General features: G+C 33.7%; 1 long non-coding RNA gene across 1 annotated transcript; it reads right to left on the minus strand.

The window, feature by feature from the left end:
• Positions 1-2964: 2964 nt before the first annotated feature.
• LOC136233993 (uncharacterized) lies at positions 2965-4164 on the minus strand. The gene is made up of 3 exons (XR_010691011.1): positions 4066-4164; positions 3589-3703; positions 2965-3511 (listed from the first exon to the last, which is right to left on the minus strand). It is a non-coding gene; the product is annotated as an uncharacterized lncRNA (long non-coding RNA).
• Between the last annotated feature and the right edge of the window lie 1625 nt (positions 4165-5789).

Below are 5789 nucleotides of genomic sequence, written 5' to 3' on the forward strand. Positions count from 1 at the left end.
AGCGGGTCCTCTTGTTCTCCATCCTCAACATCAGAGTCAGAAAAGATTTCCTCAGACTCATCCTCGATAATGTCTTCCTCCATCATGGGTTCCTCCTCGACCAACCCCATCACCTTGTCTCTCCAGGAAGATTTCCCCCAATCTTTCTTAAAAGTGAGATTATCAATTGTATCCACAATTTGTTGCGGACCCGGAATAGCACTAGAACCAGGGGACACTGCCTGATCCCTCGCTCGAGCATCCACCACCACTACCGGCACACCCGTGGCAGCAATGCCCACCTCCGCCGAATCAATGCCCTCCACTGCGCAGGGCGCCCCCATTTTAGAGTCAGGACGCCGCGCGCCCAACTCCTCTGAATCAGACCCCCAAGCGGGCACTCCCGCGGCATACGTCGGCGCCCTCGCCCCAGACGGATCTACGACATTCAACCCGCCCCCATAAGATCCTTGCACCGCAGCCGGATCAACGCGATCCCTGGCCCTTCCCGACCCCCAATCCCCTGCGCCATCGACACTACATGCCGGAACCAGCCCCTCGCCCCCTAACGAGCCGTCCGACCCTGCTCCCTTGAGCGATCCCTCACCCGCCTTTCCCTTGAAAACCCTGCCGATCTCTCATCCCCCCTGCCGACTCCCCCTCCGGCGCAAGATCCGAAACCAACACCTTCCCAGCCGCCCGATCCGCCACTCCCTGCTCAGATCGGCCGCCTGCACCGTCCCCCTCCATAGTCTTCCTCGCCCTAGGTCTCTCTCTCTTTCGCCATCCTTACCCTTATTTATTTATGATTTTTTTTCTTAATACGTGTATATTAATAATTTAACAACTGCAAATTTATTTAGTTAAGTGTTTCTTTTATTGAATTTGAATTTTCATATAATATTTTAAATAATTATATATTAATATGAAGAGCCAGTAATAATTAATTGATCAAAATATAAATTAATTTGACCAAAATAATTAATTAACCAACCAATTTTCTTTTCCGTCTGATTACATATGTTAATTATAATTCTTTTATTTATAATTTTTTATATATTTTTCGAGTTTAGTAAGTACGAAAACAATTGATTTTGTTCGTAAATTATTAGATCTACGTGGTTGCAAAAGAAAAAATTAATATCTAAACATTCAGAAAAGACTAAGTGATAAAGATTGGATTACAGTTGTTTTTAAGCGGATTTGAATTAAGGAGAAGTATATTAATTCTTCATTGTTTTCTAACTATACTTTTTTTTTTCTAATAGAATGATATAAGCATTTTTATATATAAAAAATTAGCAACCATAACACTTAATTTTCTCTTTATACATTTTAATATTTCTCTCAGCATTTATGGATCTTAATATTACTAGTTTGTTATTATCATTGAGCTGTTTATTATTTTAATCTGGCTTTAGTAATTAATTTCTTAGTTTGCTGAGAACTCCTTACTAACTTTCATTTATGTCAAATTTTAGGATTAGTTGCAGCAATGGTCCTTCAATCAGGGGGGAGACAGGGTGGGCCAGGAGAGCCTGGACCCCTCCGGCCGTCCGAACCACCATGACTATGAGTAGTTTCGGTCTCTTTGTCTCCATGAAATTTGAGAATGTGGTGGTTCCGACTCTATGCTTCCAAGAAATAATGGTCGGATGCTGAATTAGCACTCCAATTTTTTTTGCCTGTTAGACTCACTCTAAATCTAGAATTCTATTTTTTTTTACCTTTTAGGTTCTACTTGAATTCAAATTTCTAATTTTTTTTACATTAAATCCAAATTTCTAATTCTTTTTTACCTATTAGACCGTCCCTAATCTGATTTTTTCTATCATTTTTTTGGTCAACACAGAAATCAAAAGGACAAAAGAAAACAAACCAACAACAAAAGAAAAGAAAAGGTACAATAAAACTACACTAAAAGGAGTGCTATGCAGAATATGTTTAGCAGGTCTTCAATTCCTGCACAAGCCTCTTGAAGTGCTGTAATTCCCAGCGGAAAGTTATGTGCCTGTGAAGCTAAAAAAATCAGCACAGCAGTTCCATTCACGATGAATATGGGATATTATGATTGATTCAAAAGAGGTTATCTTCGCCTGAACATTCCAAATTAAGGAGCGTGAGGGGTACTGTTAATCACTTCCAAACTATCTGATTCCACAATAATCTTTCACACATGCAGTTCCAGTGCAATTTTCAAGCCGGTTAGAATTCCCTAAACCCGTTTTTTCTATTAGACACAATTTTTGTTTACATATTAAGAATCTTAAACACAATATAACTTAATTTTGAAAAGTTCTATGTACTTAAAAATTGATTCTTGACCACTTTAATTATAACATGTATATATAAAAAAATAAAAAATTAAACAAATTCAGTTTAGCAAATATGTTTTACACACCTCGTGTAAAATCGACCCTCCAACCGAACAATCATATATCCACCACTGCCTTCAATAAAACAAACCCCGATGTCACAAATTTTTATTTCATTAAACTTATTTAACTTTTTTGCATTTAAATTCTTTTGTGCCTTTTAACTTAATTTTAGCAATAACAGCCAGTTCTTTTGTACTGTAGTCCTTTTAACTTAATTATAAATGTTATTGTCAAACTAAATTCCATTGTGATTTTTTTTTAATGAAAACCCAACTTGGTTAAATTGATCAGGTCCGAGTTAAAAAGGGAACATGTACGAGTCAATTCTTTTTCACATAGAAGTGGTAACACGTCATATCTTCTTAAAATCTTAATTTACGTTAAAGATTTATCTTACATGTCGTAGGTTTCCATTCCAATGACTGTTATTACCGGAATTCAATCAAAAAAGACTATATGAGAAATCAAATATAAAGTTTTATGCGTTTGATGTTTATATTTGAAGTTTTGTGGCATTAGAGTTTCATTTTTTATACTTAAAGGAATATGGATGCAATTAACCCCAACATTCATGGATAACTTATAATGAAATAAACAATCAAGAAACTTCAGAGAATGTAAGTTTCATCAAAATGGCCAAACAACAATATAAATAAACACAACTGTCATGGAACAAAATGCTCTTAGAGGAGATTAATTCCAACAAAATACACTAGAAAATATCACAGGAAAACTAACATTAATCAAGAACGGAATAGTTGATTCACTACAAGAAAAATAAAATATGCATTTAGACTTAATTGTTCGATCCAACAACCCGAGCTTATGCCGATTCTGATGCTCCATCTGATTATGATTAAGTGAACTCTTCCTCTCGGTTACTGAAACCATCTTGGCGATACTAAACTCTCAACATAAGGGGAAGCATAAAACCTGCCTACAAACTCCGGCTGATGCATAATATTAATGCAACCATCTTCTGGGTCAATAGTTCTTAGTCCATGTTCTCGGGTATGGACTAAAACCTTTCCACCCCTTGCACAGCAACGCCGGATAAAATTATCCAAGCACTTCAATTCCGGAAGTTTGAAAATCATGTTCCATGAGCTTTTCATCCCATTATAATCTACCAGAATCCATAAAGCCATGTTGTCCTGGTAAAAAAATAATGATTCAAATGCTTTTTTATGAACTGCTTGCTATTTATAATTGAATACCAAGACTTACGGACCGTCTTAAATCTCAAAAGAGATTTCACCGGCAATCTTGACAGAATCTCTATCAGAATTTCCTCTAGCAGTTCCATCACTACCTCTTTTTCTCTACATCTTCCTCCTCCATCCATCCTTAATGTGAAAGACATAATAATTTTTAAGTTTAATTCCAAATTTTATACAGATAAAATTCTAAGCTCATGGAAACAAAAAATCCACCCAATCAAACAGTTGGGATAAATCGTCTTTCTTCCTTCCAAAACCTGATCAGAACTCGGGCAGAAAATTCTAAATTTAATGGTACAAAACTCTGATCGAGCAGTAAAATTCTAACTTCTGCTGATCGATATAACAGAAAAACAGAGAAAACAAAACTCATTAGGTGTTAATTTTGCTAGATTTAAGGCCAATATGAAACCCTAGTTTCGAATTTAAACCAAAAACATACAATAATCATGAGGAAGAAAGTATCAATTCGGATAACGAGTTCTAACCTGATCGATGTGAATGGATTATGAGGAAGAACAATCAATCTCAGCGAAATTTCGCCCAAATTCCAAACAATCTTAGTATTGTGTTGAGAGTGAATATAAAGAAACTGCAAGGTCTATCATCTTAATACAGATATATATAACTTATAAGGCAACGGTAAATTTTGTGATATAAGGAAACTGCAATCCATTCCTATTTTTCTTTTGGCTTAATACGTCATTTGCCCCTGAACTTGTCCAAAAAGCTTGACTGGTCCCCTGAACTTTCAAAGTGTTCCGATAGCCTCCTGAACTTGCAAAAAATGTTCACTTAGCCCCCTGAACTTACATAAAACGTAATCAATTAATCACTCGATCGTAAAAAAGTAAGTTAAATGCGGAAGATGTATTCCACGTATCTTAGAATGTTATTGCATAATTAAAAAATAGATTAAAAATGAAGTTATTGCTTGCTCAACTATACAACTTGTCTCCTCTAATATTAGAATCGTATATTCTGATTTTGGTCGTTTTACTTTTTATAAGACTCGTGGAATACATCTTCCGCATTTAACTTACTTTTTTATGACCGAGTTATCAATTGATTATGTTTTACACAAGTTCAGGGGGCTAACTGAACATTTTTTATAAGTTGAGGGGGCTATCAGAACACTTTGAAAGTTCAAGGGACCAATCAAGCTTTTTGGACAAGTTCAGGGGGCAAATGATGTATTAAGCCTTTTTTTTAGTGGACAAGTTACAAAAATACCCGAAAGTTAATATAAGGAAACTGTAAAGTTTGGGTTTATACCGATAATATAAGGAAACTGCCATCCCTTCTATTCCTATTTATTTATTTATTTATCTATTTTTTTTAATAGATAAGTTACAAAAACACTCTTAAAGTTTCATTTCTGTGTATAAATAGGAGGGGCGCCGGCTTAGGACCAAAAAGAGGGGCCAAAAAACTAATATTTTTTAAATAATAATACAAAATATTAAATCTTAAAAAACTCTACGTAGATCTAATCCTAAATCTAAACAAATCGAAATACACATCTACGTACGCTACAATAAGAGTAGGGACCCAAAAATAAAATTTTTATAAAAAAAATTAAAATCTCAAAAGATGAATCGACTAAACAATCACAAGACACAATTTTATAATTATATTTTCTTATAATAATTTTTGTGATGTTGACGTAGATTTCAGAAATAAAAATGTTATAATTGACTTTGACACACTTGTTGATGTAAGTATTTTGAAATTCTTGAGTTTGTATTTGGTGAAAGTTTTTTTTAAGTTAAAATTATTGAAGTCGATATCAAAGCAAATTGATGTAAACATTATTTTAGTGATTCTACATCTAGAAATACAAGTAGAAAATATTTGTATGAGAAGCTCGATACTTAAAGCCCGATAAATTATATTTTTTTATATGAAAATAAATGTTTTTATTAGATATCCTTTAAAATATTATAAATTTTCTTCTAATATTTCTAAGTAATACCAATTTTACTTATATTTAATAGAAAATTTGTACATACTTATTTATTGCTATTTTTTATCCGTTATTTAACTGTCATATTGAACCTTCTAAATATCAATTATGTCTAAAATATTTATTTGTTACTAATACAATCACAAACAATTTGCAAAAAAAAAAAAAAAATATATTTTAAATTTGCAAGATAAATATTAGTTTTTTTTTTAAAGAAGATACATATTAGTTAATCACAAAAAATTG

The sequence above is a fragment of the Euphorbia lathyris genome, chromosome 6, assembly GCF_963576675.1.
Source record: "Euphorbia lathyris chromosome 6, ddEupLath1.1, whole genome shotgun sequence".
NCBI lineage: Eukaryota > Viridiplantae > Streptophyta > Magnoliopsida > Malpighiales > Euphorbiaceae > Euphorbia > Euphorbia lathyris.